The following is a 16,496-nucleotide window of genomic DNA, read 5'->3' on the forward strand; positions in this document are numbered from 1 at the left end:
AGAGGGAGAAAGGGATGAGCGAGACGGGGGCGGGGGAGCGCTTTGAGACCACACGATCCTGGGCCAGTGGTGTGCGCATGGGAGGAATCGTGACAGAGCCCCCCCCAAAGGCCCACGACCCCGTGGGCAGGAAGGGTGATCCCGTTGAAAACGAGCCACCAACCGGGGAGCGATGACATCGATAGTGGGGACCGAAGAGCACTCCTCGGGGCCATAACCAACCCAATCCACCAGATACTGCAAGCGCCCCCTGTAAAACCGGGAGCCCAGGATGGAGGACACCTCGTACACATCAGGGGACACCAAGGACACCGGGGCAGCACAGGCGCACAAGCGGGAAGGGGCCGGACATGGCTTGAGAAGGGAGACATGAAACACAGGGTGGATCCTCCACGACCCCGGGAGAACAAGACGGTACGTGACAGGATTGATTACCCGGGACACCATATAAGGACCCACAAAACGGGGCAAAAGCTTCCTGCAACAAACTAACCTCAAGTGACGGGTATAAAGCCACACCCGGGAACCCACCGTGAAACTAGGGGCTAACAGATGCTTCTTGTCTGCCTGGACCTTCATAGAAGACTGGGCCTCACGGAGATGCAACATGGTCTGGGCGTGGATAGATGACAAATCCCTAAGACAGCCACTAGCAGCCGGATTGGTGGAGGCCGCGAGGTCAGGGATCGGCAATGTGCGGGGATGCTGGCCATAGAGGACATAGAAGGGAGAGAACCCAGTGGATGCGTGAACCGCATTGTTGTAGGCGAATTCAGCGTGTCGAAGGGCACGCAACCAAGAGCACTGCTGCTGCAGGATCAGACAGCGCAGATACTGCTCCATGGTCTGATTTGTCCTTTCGGTCTGACCATCCATCTCTGGGTGGTAGGCCGAAGAGAACCGGACATCTATACCCATTAACCTGGTCAGAGCACGCTGGAAGCGAGAAGTGAATTGAGAACCCCGGTCAGAAATAAGGACAGAGGGCAACCCAAATAGACAAAAGATGGAATCAAAGAACAAGGTGGCCAGGACAGAAGCGGAGGGTATACCCTTACAGGGGATGAAACGGGCCATCTTTGAGAAGGAGTCCACCACCACCCAAATAGTATCATAACCCTGCACCCGGGGAAGTTCTGTAACAAAATCCATGGTTAATGTATGCCACAGTCTCGGAGGCACGGGTAAAGGGAGAAGTAGGCCCAATGGGCGTCCCCTACGGGTTTTGCATTGTGTACATACGGTGCAGGTGTTGACGTAGCAATCCACAACCCTCTTCATGCCCGGCCACCAACACCAGTGTTTCAGGAGAGATAACGTCCAGCGTTGGCCAAGATGACCGTTCACTGGGGCATTGTGCGACCATTCCATGGCCATATTGCGTGTATCGGCAGTGGGCAAGAACAGGCGGTTCAACACATACGGGAGACCATCATGGAATACCGGATCCCACTCTGATAACTGGTCGGGGTGCAAGGAAACCCAATTGCGTACCGCGTCCACTAAGGGCACTGAGGGGGTAGATAGACAAATTACCTTGGTGTTGTCCAACAACGTGTCAGGGAATTCTGGCAGAGAAACCCCCCTGGGAGAGCGTGACAATGCATCAGCTTTGCCATGTGTGGAACCAGCCCGATGTCGGATCTGGAAGTCGAATGCCGCGAAGAAAAGATTCCACCTCACCTGTCGACTGTTAAGACATTTTAGGGACGCCAAATCCTGCAGGTTTTGGAGATCTGAGAATACCATGAATCGATGTTTTGCGCCCAAAGGGTGGTGTCGCCAAACGCGGAACGAGTCCATCACCGCTAACAGCTCCTTCTCGGTCACGGTGTAGTGGGACTCGGGGGTAGTAAACTTGCGGGAATGGAATGCAACTGGGTGCAGGCGACCCGTGGACTGACATGCTTGGGACAAGACAGCACCAAGAGCAAAGGAGGAGGCGTCGGCCTCTACAATAAAACGAAGTTCTGGGTCGGGATGCTGGAGAACAGGGGCTGTAGCGAAAGCAGTCTTTAATGCATCAAAGGCCTTCTGATGTGTATCAGACCAAAGAAAGGAGACGTTAGGGCTGGTTAATGTGGTGAGGGGGGACACGATAGAAGAGAAACCAGAGATGAACCTCCTGTAGAAATTTGCGAAGCCCAAAAAGGACTGAAGAGCTTTCAGGTTCGCAGGAACAGGCCAGTCCAAAACTGCTTTTACCTTGGAATGGTTCATGGACAACCCTCCGGGAGTGATATAGAACCCGAGGAAGTCAACGTTATCAACGTGGAACAGACACTTCTCCGGCTTGGCATATAAAGAGTGTTTTTGCAACCGTGACAACACCTCACGAACATGGCGTACGTGCTCTTCCAGAGATTGAGAAAAAATCAGGATGTCATCGAGGTAAACCACAACGTAGACATCTAGGATATCACTCAAGATGTCATTCATAAACCTCTGGAAGGTCGCTGGGGCGTTGCACAGCCCAAAGGGCATGACTGTATACTCGTATAAGCGGTACCGGGTACAGAAAGCGGTTTTCCATTCGTCCCCGGAACGGACGTGGACCAGGTTGTAGGCACCGCGGAGGTCTAATTTGGTGAAGATAGTAGTGTGTGTGAGTCGGTCAAGCAAGGGCGTGATGAGGGGAATAGGGTACCGGTCTTTCCTCATTACCACATTCAGGCGTCTATAGTCTACGCATGGGCGCAGATCGCCTTCTTTCTTGGGCACAAAAAATATAGGGCTTGCTGCCGGTGAGGTGGATGGCCGTATGTGCCCTAGGCTCAAGGCCTTCCAAATGTACTCCTGGAGAGCCGATTCCTCGGATGGTGAGAGGGAATAGATCCGCCCTGAGGGAACCACAGCGTCAGGGAGCAGATCGATGGGGCAATCGTATGGATGATGAGGTGGAAGTTTTTCGGAGGAGCCACGATCAAACACAGTCGCATAATCCTGGTAGACTTGGGGAACTTCTGTCGCTAGTAGGCCGACTACGTGATCCGATAATGTTTCCTGCGGGTCAAGCACCGTTAACTGAGCTATAGCCTGAGCAGGATTATCGCTGACGGTGTCTGTGGGAAGACAGAAATGTTGGCATATGTCTGACTAAAGTGAACCAAATCCAATTTCCAATCAATGAGGGGATTATGTTCCTGAAGCCAAGGGATTCCCAGTATGAGTCCGAACTGTGGCATGGTGATGAGATCAAAACTTATGGTCTCCCTGTGTTTGGATTGAATCGTCAATAGCAAAGGGCCTGTTTGTTGTTTTACCGGGCCTGAAATCAAATAAGAGCCATCTACAGCATGTACTGGTTCGGGCCTAGTCTTGGTCACGAGGGGCAGATTCAGGGAACGGGCCAAGGAAATGTCGATGTAGTTACCCGTTGCCCCCGAATTGATAATCAGGGTAACAGGATGCGTGACAGATGCTGTGGGCTGTAGAGTGGCTTGTACATGGATGGGGCGGATCCGCCCGAAAGCGGGTGTTGGGTCCGGGGTGTGAGTGATATAGCTCGATCCCGTCCCCGGTACTATGATCGAGCTGTCCGAAAACCCTGTGGCTTGAGTTTGGGGCACCGTGGACATTCTTTAACAAAGTGACCTAGTGTGCCACAATAGTAGCAGGTGTTATCCACCCTCCTACGTTCCCTTTCTAGGCGAGTTATCGGGCTCCTGATGCCCGCGATCTGCATGGGTTCTTGTGAGGAGTCAGGGGAAGGAACTGTCGTGTGAGGAGTGGTGGACTGAGCGAAACCCGCTTCCGCTCTTCTTTCGGACCTACGTGCGTCCACCTGAAGAGACAAATCAACCAGATTCTGGAATGCAGTGGGTAACGAAGGGACTACCGATAAAGCATCCTTCATGGAATTACTGAGACCCCTATAGAACACTACTGTCTTCTTGCTCTCTGGCCAGGAGGTTTCAGTGGAGCGCTGGTTAAAACGGGTTATGAATTCAATGCGGGAACCCCTACCCTGACTCAAGTCCAGGAGTTCCAGGTCCCGGGACTGGGCTTTGTGTCTGGTATCAAAGACCCTGGACATTTCAGTGACAAGGAGATTGAAGTCATATAGGGCCGGGTTGTCATTCTCCAACAAGGGGTTGGCCCATGCAGCAGCCACACCAGCCAGATGGGAAAGGGTGAACGCTGCTTTTGTGGTGGAATTTGGGAAAGCCTGAGGTTGGCACAGAAAGTGCAGTTTGCATTTGTTTAGGAAGGTCCTGAATTTCTTGGGATCCCCATAGTATCTCTCAGGAGCTGCCAGCGGGAACGGGGTGGGTAACACCACGGGAATGGGATTCTGAGGTGAGGGAACAGGTGGCAGAACGGGTTGAGGTACAGGGGGTGTATCTCCGAACTCCGCATCTGGGGGAAAAGGGTGTCTGAGACTCTGTATGTTGTCAAGGCATTGATGGATAGCCGTGTTGGCTGCTGCCATGTCGGCTCGTAGCACTGTGATGGCTTGGACTATACTAGTCATGGGATCTTCAGCGTTCCCCTCCATTGCCTACACGACAATAGGCTTCACAGTCTGTTGAGACTTGAGTGTCGTGTAGGCAGAAGAGGCCTCCGTCCCCAAATGCCGCACAGAGAGAACCCAAAGTCACTCTCTGTGCAGCCGTTGAGGCCACAGGCGGAGATGTTCAAATCCGGGACCGCAAACCTCTGGGACCCCAAGCTGCTGCAAGAAAATGTGGATTAAGTACCAAGTAATAAGCAATAAACCACAGTGTTAGGAAAAACGTAAAGGTCTTACCTAAGGAGGTCATGGTAGAGATGATGAACCTAATGGGGAGGTCCGGGACCCACATGGACTGACTTACCCCAAAAGGAGTAGTAGTCGGCTTATCCGTCTGTTAGCAGGAGTAAACTGTGGAGCTGTGAGACAAGAAGTCCAAAGAGTCGAAGTGCCAGAGGGAGAATCCGTGAGGCAGTCCAAACAGTCCGTGGTCGAAAGCCAATAATCACCAAGTAACAAATCCAAGGGGAAATCCAAGAAGAGTCCAGTAGAGCAGGCCAGGTCAATGATCCGAAGTACGTAACGCCAAACAGGATGCAGAGCACAGCTGTGAAGCAACGAGTACCTGGGTTTCCTGTGTTTAAGTACTCGCGCTTCTGGTCACGTGATGAGCGCTTCTGGTCACGTGATGCGCAGCTGGGTCACGTGATCGGGCAAGCGCGTCACACGACCTTACAGTCCCACGACGCGGAAGCCCGATGCTAGTCCTTCGTGATCCCAGGCGCCAAGGTAACTGCCAGTGAAGAAACGGCCGTAGCTTGAGACCAGTCCTGTTACGGACCAGGCGCGGCCGCGCGCGCAAGGCATGTGAGTATCCACATGAGTCCCGGAGAGGAGAGGGAGAAAGGGATGAGCGAGACGGGGCGGGGGAGCGCTTTGGAGACCACACGATCCCGTGCCAATGGTGTGCGCATGGGAGGAATCGTGACACCAGGAAAAATGCTGGAAGTTGCCTTGTTAATAAAGGCATGGGTGTAGTTTTGCGACGTGCTGAGATGTCTGTTTTATATAATTACAACATTGACTCCCTCAGTGTGCACTATTTTACCCCAGATGGCGTTTCGTTGTCCATTCTTGGAAATGCTCTTTTTTTCCTCACAATCTAAGGGATGCTTTGCAGAGGTTGATGTAAGGCAGCATGGAGGAAAAGAAGAGAAAACCACCTCAAACAAAGAGAAAAAGGTGTTTTTGTATAAATAAAAGCCACCACAATAGAGGAAATCCCCTACCCTGGGTTAGATTTATCTCCCCACGCTCCCTTGATTTAGCCGATTTATCGGCGAACACTGCGGTAATTCACAGATCACACTTGCCACATCTGGCATTTTTAAGGATGGCAGGCATGGACATGGGACTGTGGAGGCCAGGGGATTGGTCAATAAGGTTCCCTGGGTGTGTTGTGCAAGGAGAGAGTGTTGCAGAGGCTCTGTTTCCTAAGAGGAGTGCAGATGGCTATGGGTATGGCTGTGTGTTTTAGGAGGCATAGTGCCTGGATTTTGGGGGACTCTTGGATACATGGGTTGCAGGTGTATGCAGAGCACTGTGGAGTGGCAGCACATCTTGGATTCCCTCATGTGGATGTGCAGTGGTATGGAGTATGTGACATGAAGTGGCTGGATTTGCTTTACCTTTGTGCCACTTTGGTGACGCAGCATCATCCAGCCATTATTATTGTTCTTTGTGGTGGCCACGTTACTGGAATCTCTCTGCAGTTTGCGATGAAGGTGGCACTTGGGAAAGTCATGGAAATGCTTCAACTCTCAAGTAATTTTTTCGTGCATTGCACAGAGACAGATGTGGCTGCGCTCTTCTTTATTTGGTCCACAAATGTAGAAAGTCAGGTGCAATTTAAACAAGGCTGTTTGCGCATTTTTGCGAGATGTTGGTATGTCTTCCTTCCACAATGAAAACATTACATTTCGTAGCACCAACATTTTCCATAGATATGGCGTCAATCTTACTGATTCTGGCAATCACTTTTTTTTGCAAAATTTCCAGAATTCTGTGCAGCCCTTCTTGCCAGTATAGCAAGCATTTGTGCAGTAGGTGTTGGCCACTTCAAACCTTCCATAAACAAAACAAAAAACAAAAAAGGCTCTTTTCAGAGCCACAATTTCCTCCCGGAAAAGAATGCAATGTTTTTGATGGCACCACCACCCACATTTTTTTCAGAAGTCCGTGGTCTACCGCACTCTCCGTCGACTTCGCAGACTGCACAGGGGCCTGAACCATTTCATTGGCACTTCTATTTTTAAACTCTGAAAGGTGGCTCTGAAAAGAGCTGTTTTTTTGTGTGTTTTCTTGTTTTATATATTTGTTGGTATTTTTTAACATGACACACGAGGAAGGGAAGGGAGAGTAGGGAAGGGTCACCAACCACAGGGACGAAAGGGCAGTTGGAGAGAGGAAGATTTTGGGTGGGCCTCTTGGAGGTAGGGGGCACTTTCCTACGTGGTTCCAGACATTAGCATCGAAAGCCCCCTGGAATTGCTCAAACCTGCAGTACTGCGTTGCAGTACATGCACAATACAGTGACCTTTGAAAGCTAAGGGTCACCTGTGGTGCGTATGGCCTACGAAGCAGACACAGGCATCCGCTGCCCCACAGGAGTGTCCCTTGTGGTGACAGGAGCAGATGCCGAGGATGCTGCAGAGGAACTCAACCTACTACCCTGTTCAAAGGGCATGACCCTCCGAACTGCTGCCTTGTGGCTCAACCTCAGGTGTCACTGCATGGTGCCGTGGCTGTATAGCTGAGGTTTGCTGCGACTGAGTACCATCACTCTGTGCAGTGAACCTTGGCCGCACAAGCCTTTGCTACCCCCAATGGTGGTAAAGCTCCTCCACACCTAAGATTCACGTTGGCAGCTGGTTGTGGGGACTTCCACTGTGTCATCCTCTTCCTCTTCTTATTCCCTTTCTGCATCACCACACCTGTTCCCCTCCCCAGGTCTTCCAGAAGATGATGGTGGTGGTGGTGATGATGAGGAGGCAGCAGCAGCAGAGGCGGTAATGGATGAAATTCTTCAGCAAATTAGAGCTCAGCAAACAGGAAGCCAGGAAGAATAAATCTGGTGCAAGCAGCAATCTGGCACAGCCCTCTGTCCTGGAAATCCAAAAACAGAATGAGGAGCAGTACTGGGGTGTGGCCTTTTATAGGGGTGCTGGGGAGTGAACACTTCGCACCCGGGCTGGGCTCAAAAATTTGCAAAATGTCTCTAGATTGCTAGGGGCATGGTCTGGGGCCTGTGCAAGGGTGAAGTTTCACAGTAAAACACCTTAGTAGTCATTTAGTCCACTGTGATCTCCTTGTATGCTTCTCTTTATTCTCAAGGTTTTCATGTAGTTTGCCATCATCACATCCTTAATAGCATCCATGTAGCTTCTTCTCATTGGAGGTTTCTAAGGTACCTCAATCCATGGTTGAGGCCTCTTCATCTGTACTAATGGAGTAGGCGAAAGTGTGGCAATTCTTTCCTTCTCCTCTTGCATCTTTTTCCTTTGGTTATAAATGTCCATATCCACTCTGCCGTTGGTCCAGTATATGGCTGTAGTGTAGAACGTGCATTTGTCCCTTTCACTAGAGCATATGTGCTTGTCAATGCTGTCTCTGTTGGTTTATTCTCTAACTCCTTTTGTCTCTTTAAAAGTTCAGCTTTTTCCATTTGTCTTTTCACTTCACCTGTAGTAGAACTTCTCATAGTAAAGGAGCACAAGCCTAGCACCAGAATCTAGTATTTTGCATCACTTTTATTACCAGAAAAACTGGGAACTTTTCTGTTGGTTGAAAACACAACAAACATTTGTTTTATTTTGAGTAGGGAGCATCCTTGAACAGTTATCTTAGATTATTAGTGTTAGGGACAGAAGTACGTTTTGGGACACAACATTGGCAGACCTTTTAGTTTCTGACTTCCTGACAATTGCAGTAGTTTCCTTTGAGGTAGGGTATCCCTTCTTAGCTTTAGGGAAAGAGAGGCATTTTTCAAACCCTCTTTTTATTAATAAAAGTCTATATCCAAAAAGCATGTGCCCATTGTGTCTGAATCTTGCTTCTGCACCCTTACAGTCTGCACTGGAAATATGACAACATGGGGTGAAATCCTAGTAGCCAAACACCTGTGCAGGCATACTTTTTGTTTTAATGCTAGCAACAGGGGCTGCGTCTGCCCTCTGAAAAATGTGGTGGGCAGATGCTGTCCACCCATATGTATCCTCGACTTTTGCCCTGGAAATCAGCACATGCCATAAGCAGAGAAAATAACCCCTCCAGCCCTGTAACATCTCCCACCACATCCTGGGAAAGTATTCATGATTCACTTGTCCTCTCATCCTTCTTCCTCCAATCCCTATGTCTGGCGTTTACCAATAATGTTTTATAAATGTAGTTTGCTGTAGTAGGTAGAATAATGGAATATGGAACTTAGAATAGTAAGGGGCTCAGCGCTCCATAGGGAAGGGTTGAGAAGGAGAAGCAGTGAAGGCAGAGGGGTGTCCATGGGGTCATTAAGATATTACATCTTAAATAAAGACACTTCAATAAAGATAACTTTAAAAGTACACCAACCATAGTTAAGTACTCACATACATATATATACATCCTTGAGGAAATATCCTAGGCAAAATGTTTACAGATGTGGCAATTGTGACATTATACCACCCTGCCACCTACCTTCACTGGAAGATGACAAATACCAGAATGCAATTCGGCAGAAAGCAAAACATGGCCTGTACTTTCATGACCTAAAGACTCATAACAAAAGGCGATGTGTGAAAAGGTTACCTGTTTGTTTTTCAATGTTTGACACAGTCATATATAACATATATTGTGAGGAAAATGTTATGTTCTACCTAAAATGAACTCTTTTTTTGGTGTGTTAAATATGAAAATGTGAAAATAAGGTAGATCAATTCAAATGGTTTATGTGTGCTATGTTTAATAGTCCTGGGGGAGTGCGCAGATTTTAGGTAGCTAACTGATGCTTTGCGTGCGCTTTCTAAATAGAAATACCCTTTGCAGTTCTTAACACAGAAACATTAAGAACGTCTTGTCAAAAACAATTGTCTCTTAAATGGGCCATCTTTTGTAAATCACTCCCACTTTAAATGCTCTTCTTGAAGAAAGAAAGTGATAAGCAGCACTTATAGGAGCCTGTAGCGTCTGGTGGGTTTCTGAAAGGGGTGTTATTTGTCTCAGGAGTGTCACAGCAGGAGGTTGAGCGGTGTCACGTTGCCGCACTAGTACAGACAAAAACGGGAGTCTCGTACGTGGAGGCAGCACAGCCCCTTTTAAAAACAATATTCACTTATATTCCCTCAATCTTCTGCAGCCAAGCCCCCTGGGGGCCTGTTTGAAGTACCTTCTGTTTGTATGTCAATTGCTTGCCACCAGCGTAAGGGCCTAGCAAAAGAGCTGAGTGGTTCCATGGAGCGTTTGTCAGTTAATCAGACTGTCCATGGCAGGGGGAAGTTGTGCCCCCCTTCTTGTGATGATATTGTGCCCTCCTCTGCTGCCATATTCCAACTAAATATGACAGGGCAAACTGTGCCTGCAGGATGTGTCCATGCCAGAGTACACAGGTCTATGTTTTTGCTGTGGTGTGAGCATAGGATAATGTGTGTGGATTAGCCCCACACATTTTCCTGAAGTCAGACTGCCATCATTCCATTCATTTAAACATTTTGTTTTAAAAAGACCAGGAGGATGGTTGAATTTCTCACACTGTCAGTAAAAAGAGAAGAAGCTGTGTGGATGTTACCTGAGTGGCAGGCAGAAGATGGGGAAGCTCAAATCAGCAGGGAGCAAACTGTGTGGATGCAGAGCACAAGTTCAGGGCTATGCTGAGGTACCGCATCAGAATATGTGGGGCTGTGCATTACATGGGGTGACAATCCCATGCATATGAGTCATTGCCTTTCATTGGGTGGTATTATTGGAGGCAGGCTGGTGGCTGTGGAGTCCCTATGAATGCAAGGCCTTAGTCAGCAGCACAGACTGCCCATACCTGGGCCCGGCTCTGATCTCCACTCTCAGTACCCCAACCACCCTATCTCCACTCACTCTATCCCCACCCACCATATCTCCGCTCACTACTCCCACCCACCTGTCATAGTCCCCCGACCCTACCCATAATCGCCTTCCCCAACCACCAAGCCTACACCCACCCACCCTAGCCCCACTCTCTCTACCGCACCCAGCCCAGTCCCACTCTCTCTAACCCACCCACTCACCCTACCCACCCACTCACACACCCCCACCCAATACCTTCTCTCTCTATCCTCACCAACCGACTCTACCCCCACTCTCTTTAACCCTCCTGACCCACACTCTCTCTGCCCCAGCCCAGCCACCATACCCCTGCACTCTCTAACCCCACCACCCTACCCCACCCGCACTCTCTCTACACCCACCCACCCTTTACCACCCCCACACACCCTGCCCTCAGACACCCTACATCCCACACTCTACCCCAACCACTGGTCCTACTGCCACCCACTATACCACCACTCTTCCATCACTGACCTGCCCTACCAACACTCTCTCTAGCTGCACCCAACCTCCACTCTCTCAAGACCCACCACCCTACCACCATTCTCTACCCCCACTCTCTCTACCAACATCCACCCACCCCAAACCCACTCTCTCTACCCCACCCAAAATATCCCCACTCTCTCCAGCCCCACCCACCCTACCCCCATTTGCTGTAATTCCCCCCACCAATGCTGCCCCCACTCTATCTACTCCCACCCACCCTACCTCCACCCACTCTTTCTACACCCACCCTAACCCTACTCTTTCTTCCCCCACCCTTCATTGTTTTTACATCTACCAACACGTGTTTTAGCAACTAGCTCTTCATCAGTGCATAGATTGTTTTTATTAATGTTAGTGAGCGTGAATAATGGTCCAATTTGTACTTTATACGATCCCTTTACTAATGTGTTTTAATTTCCAATCAACTGCTGTTATTCCTATTCTTTTCCATAATGTATTCCACTCTCATGTCCTCTGGGATCAGATTATCAAAGCTTTGCACTTGTACAAAAAAGCAGAGCAATCAAATGTTGCTTTAGATCATATGGAATTGGAGCAAACAGGCTTAGCTCCAATAGGTATTATGAAGAAATGTTTACACCTGGTCAAAATTGAAGCCGGCTGCTTTGCTTACTGCGTTTGCTGCACGACATGAAAAGAACGAGAAATACACACTTTTCGTTTTATGTTACGCAGCAAACATAGCACAAAAAAGTCTGATGAATGTTTGCCCTAGTGCAAACATTTTGAGATAATATGGATTGTGCCACAATAGGTTTGCTCCATTTTGTATTATCAAAGCATTTGCTCCATTTTTTGCGCAGGTGCAAATGTTAGATAATCTGGGCCCTGCCTGATCATTCAAAAGAAGGCAAACTGTTGCAATGCGGTTTTGTCTAATGGGTAGTTCACTAATCAGACATGTTCGTCATAATCTAGATATCTTGGTATTGATTAAACCAGGCCCTAAATTCTTATAGCCATGTTCAGGTTGCTCCTATGGCGCGTTTTAGCTACAGCAAACTAAATTGTATCGATGACCTGCAATTTTACATCTGTAACAGGCAAATTAGCACCAATAACTATGCAAATTGTGCTTCTTACACTCGTTCGTCATGCAAGTTCCATGCAATGTTTGCACTATTAAGTCATTGCAAATGGCAATGCAAAATTGCCAATCAGATGGACCAAATGGCCCCTCAACTCGGCTAAAGGGCCCCCCATTGTTGCGATGTATACGATCCAGGTATTAAAATCCTCTCCTTTGTTTCGCTTTGGACAATCCTGCTTGTCTACGACAACGCAGGCGTTCCGTTACAATGCACCCATTTATCAACATAATAGAAAATGATGGTGTGCGGACTGTGTGCTCGCTGCTCTTCAGAGGCTGCCTGGTATTTTTTTTAGATTGTATGAATGGAAAACAAAGTCATTTTTATGTTCTTTCCCCTCAGGTGGTTTTCTTGAGGACGGTGAGTGATGACCCTCTGCCGCTTGCTGACTGCTCGCCGAGCGAGGTGGGGTGCTGAGCATGGGCGGTTCCCGCCAGTGTTTGGAGTGTTCTTTTCAAACATACAATAACCACGAATACATCACTCATACACACTGCGTGTCTGGAGACCTCTGATCGAGCACAGTATTCACCACCTAAAGAGCAGGAACAGGGCAGTCATGGCATGTGTGTGCACGCGCATTTCTTTTCTGCATGTCTGATGTGGCATTGCCTCACGTTCTTGTGGTACGAGTTTGTTCTTACTAGAATCTATGGGCTGACACGAATGGCGTTGCTAAAATGACGCGTGCGCAGTAATGGTAACGTGTTTTATGTTTGTGTTTCATTTCATAATTAATAATTTGTTGCAAAGATCAACATGCCACAGTCCCTAATATACGAAGAGTGGGTCATGTACTCTGCCTCTCTCTCTTAAAAGGTATCCCATTTCGGTATAGCGTCATTTCATCGCCAGGCTTTCCAACGCCTGCATTTTAAACGTGGACAGAATAACGAAAAAAGTAAACACATTTTTGGGGGACGGGGGTCGGAAAGGGCAGACAAGTGATTCGGAGGGTCGGGTATAGGAAAAAATACGTGCGGGAAGGGGAGGTTTCGGGGGACACCCCCTACCTCCCCAAAAAAAAATGATGACGTTTTTCGTTATTCTATCCAAGTTAAAAGGCAGGCATTAGAAAGCCTGGCGATGAAATGACATAGAACCCTTATTTTGTAACATTGACCCTTGTTCTGAGTGGAATTAGGTGGCCCTCAAAGAACCATTTTCGACTACTTTGTATGGCATTAGTTTACCAGAATATTCTTTAGTGTCTAAATGCTACTTTTATATCATTTGCAAGTCACCCTTGCTCTAATGATTACTGCCTTTTTGATCCCTGCTTTAGGGATTGCAGTGGAAGCACCTGAAACTAAAAGTAAACTTCGCTCTAAAGGGCCACTAGACAGTTTTGCACCCTTTGCCTCACTAGCAATCCCTCGGCAGCTTCCTAATGTCTGCTAAAGGCCTAGGAGAGGGACAAGAGTGAAAACGCCTCTTAATACCCTCACTATGTCAGCACGCTCTGGATGCATTGTGACGGGGAGGAAGGGCCAGAAAAAGAAGTGGCACCTGAACAGTTGTCCGCAGAGTCAGAGATTCTGTCTGTGATGAATCAAATTCTGGGGTACCAGTGGTCCAGAGGTGAATAGCATACGATTAAAATGATAAACCTCCTTGTCCAATTTTGTTAACGTTGGATCATTGGTTGAAACACAGCGAAAATACAATTATTACACAATGGTAAAAGGAGTGTCCAGTCAAGATTGCATAACAATATCCCATCATTATTGTTCAAACAGACAGTCTAACAACACTACTAAATTGTAACCCACCCTGTAAAGCAATGCAGAGGACAGACATTTTCTAAGAAGGAAAAGGAATGCACCCAGGATACTGAAAGGAAGGTAGTTGGTATGGTTAATAACCACAATAGTTTGTAACGATTTCTTGGGTTCAGCAAAAGGGCAAAAGGGAGACAGGGTATTGAAATGTCTCCAGGGGCCTTCTGTGAAGGACCAAGAGGACAGAATCACAATGTACCTTTTGCTGTAGGTGTTCTTGCTGTTTGACAGGGTCGAGTAAGCTTCAGGGCGCTTTGCAGGCTTTCTGTGACAGAGTCTGAGAGGGTAGTCATCTGCAGGTATCAGGGGGCAAGATGGTTCGGCAACCAAAGCTTGACGAATGGCTGCAGCTGGCCTACATAGCGACTTGGGGTCAGGAATCGTTGTCTCAGTGCTGTTCGGCGGTTCTGAAGCCCTTGTCGAGATGTCTGAGGTTTCTTTCAGCGACTGAGGCTTGACAGCAGTAGCCCGAGGCTTGACAGCGGTCAATATTGCAATCAGATGTGGATCGAAGAACTTGATTGGCTCAAAATGTATTTGAACGTGGACGGCGGTAGATGCACTTCTCGAAGATTCTTCAATGGGCTTGGGTCCTCCTTTAAGGTGGACGTCCCTACGCTTGGGAGTTTGTTGAAGGCAGCTGCCTGGTCCTTGGTTTCGGATTCAGAGGCCTTCCGGCACTTCCTGTCCATGGAGCTTTCTGCAGAGGCTAGCAGGGCCCGCTGTGTGTTGGCTGGGTACCGCTTCTGAAGCGGCTTGATTGAGTTCTGAGTTCTTTTCTCCCTTTGTGTTCCTGGGAGAAATTAAGAGGAGGGATCTTGCTTTCCTCTTTGGATGCTTTTGGCATTCTTTCACTGGCAGAAGCTGTAAAGCAGACTGCACCTTCAGCCAGGTTCCAAAGATGAGTTTTTGTTTCTGCTTCTTGTGAAGTCTTCAGATGATCTGTCTAATAAGGCGCTCCAGCCCTCTTTTAAAGCCAAATGGGCCACAGTGAATGGTGTAGGCTGAGCCTACTTTAGTGAACCAATCTTGGGATCCCAACCAACAATGTTCTATATGTGTGAGGTCATAACCAGAGAGCTTTGCCACAGGAAAAGGTAATGGGGGTGAAACAGGAACCAGGGGTATCGCAGAATCAGTATGGCAGAAACCTCTTCTGAACAGAAAGTGCTCTGGTCCCACCCATCTTCCTGGCTGCTGTGTTCAAAGACTCTCTCTTTGGTTTATGGATCTCCCTGTGGTTCCTGATTAAAGGTACATGTCTCCCTTGAAGATGCTGAGAGACCAGACTCTCTGGCTTTCACAAACCACATTCTGGTATTTTATGAATTGGGCCCCTTTGGTGGGGCTTGCCTACTGCAACACAATACCCAGACATGCCAGTTCACTTGTCATTGATTCTGAGGGCAGGAGCTGTCTTCAGGTTGACACAGTTACATATGAAAGGTTGTTGGGTTTCCTGTCTCAATCTTCTGCAGCCATGCCCCCTGGGGGCCTGTTTGAAGTACCTTCTGTTTGTATGTCAATTGCTGCCACCAGCTGTAGGGCCTAGCAAAAGAGCTGAGCGGTTCCATGGAGCCTTTGTCAGTTAATCAGACTGTCCATGGCAGGGGGAAGTTGTGCCCCCCTTCTTGTGATGATATTGTGCCCTCCTCTGCTGCCATATTCCAACTAAATATGACAGGGGAAACTGTGCCTGCAGGATGTGTCCATGCCAGAGTACACAGGTCTATGCTTTTGCTGTGGTGTGAGCATAAGATAATGTGTGTGGATTAGCCCCACACATTTTCCTGAAGTCAGACTGCCATCATTCCATTCATTTAAGCATTTCATTTTAAAAAGACCAGGAGGATGGTCGAATTTCTCACACTGCCAGTAAAAAGAGAAGAAGCTGTGTAGATGTTACCTGACTGGCAGGCAGAAGATGGGGCAGCTCACATCAGCGGGGAGCAAACTGTGTGGATGCAGAGCACAGTTCAGGGCTATGCTGAGGTATCACATCAGGATATGTGGGGCTGTGCATTACATGGGTTGACAATCCCATGCATATGAGTCATTGACTTTCATTGGGTGGTATTATTGGGACAGTTAAAGGTGCAATTGGCATCACTTGAGGCTAAACTTGGCATATGATGATAACCCCTGAACTTGTGAATCTGTTGTTTGAACATTGTGACTGGACCGTGCATATGTAGATGGCATACACATGGTGATAGCACCTGCATGTGTGCCTCTGTACATCATATATGTTGACTATACCAAGGGTAGGAGACATACCTGGTACTGGATGACATTACTAGGGTATTTCGGGTTGCAACAATTGTCACTGGATGGCAGAACCATTTCCTAATTGCTCCTCGTCAACCTAAACTTTCTTCTCTTCTCAACCTTCTTCACTTGTCTGATGCTGTTGAAATGGTGGATCATTCTATTATTTTCTCCTCTCTAACTTCTCTTGGTCTATCTGGTTTTGTGCTATTTTGGTTTCCTTACCTGTCTAATCACGCTTACTCAGTTTCCGGGGCTTATAATTCTTACTATTCTTTACCTTCACAT

This window comes from Ambystoma mexicanum, chromosome 3p, assembly GCF_040938575.1.
Source record: "Ambystoma mexicanum isolate Mex_15411 chromosome 3p, UKY_AmexF1_1, whole genome shotgun sequence".
Lineage (NCBI taxonomy): Eukaryota > Metazoa > Chordata > Amphibia > Caudata > Ambystomatidae > Ambystoma > Ambystoma mexicanum.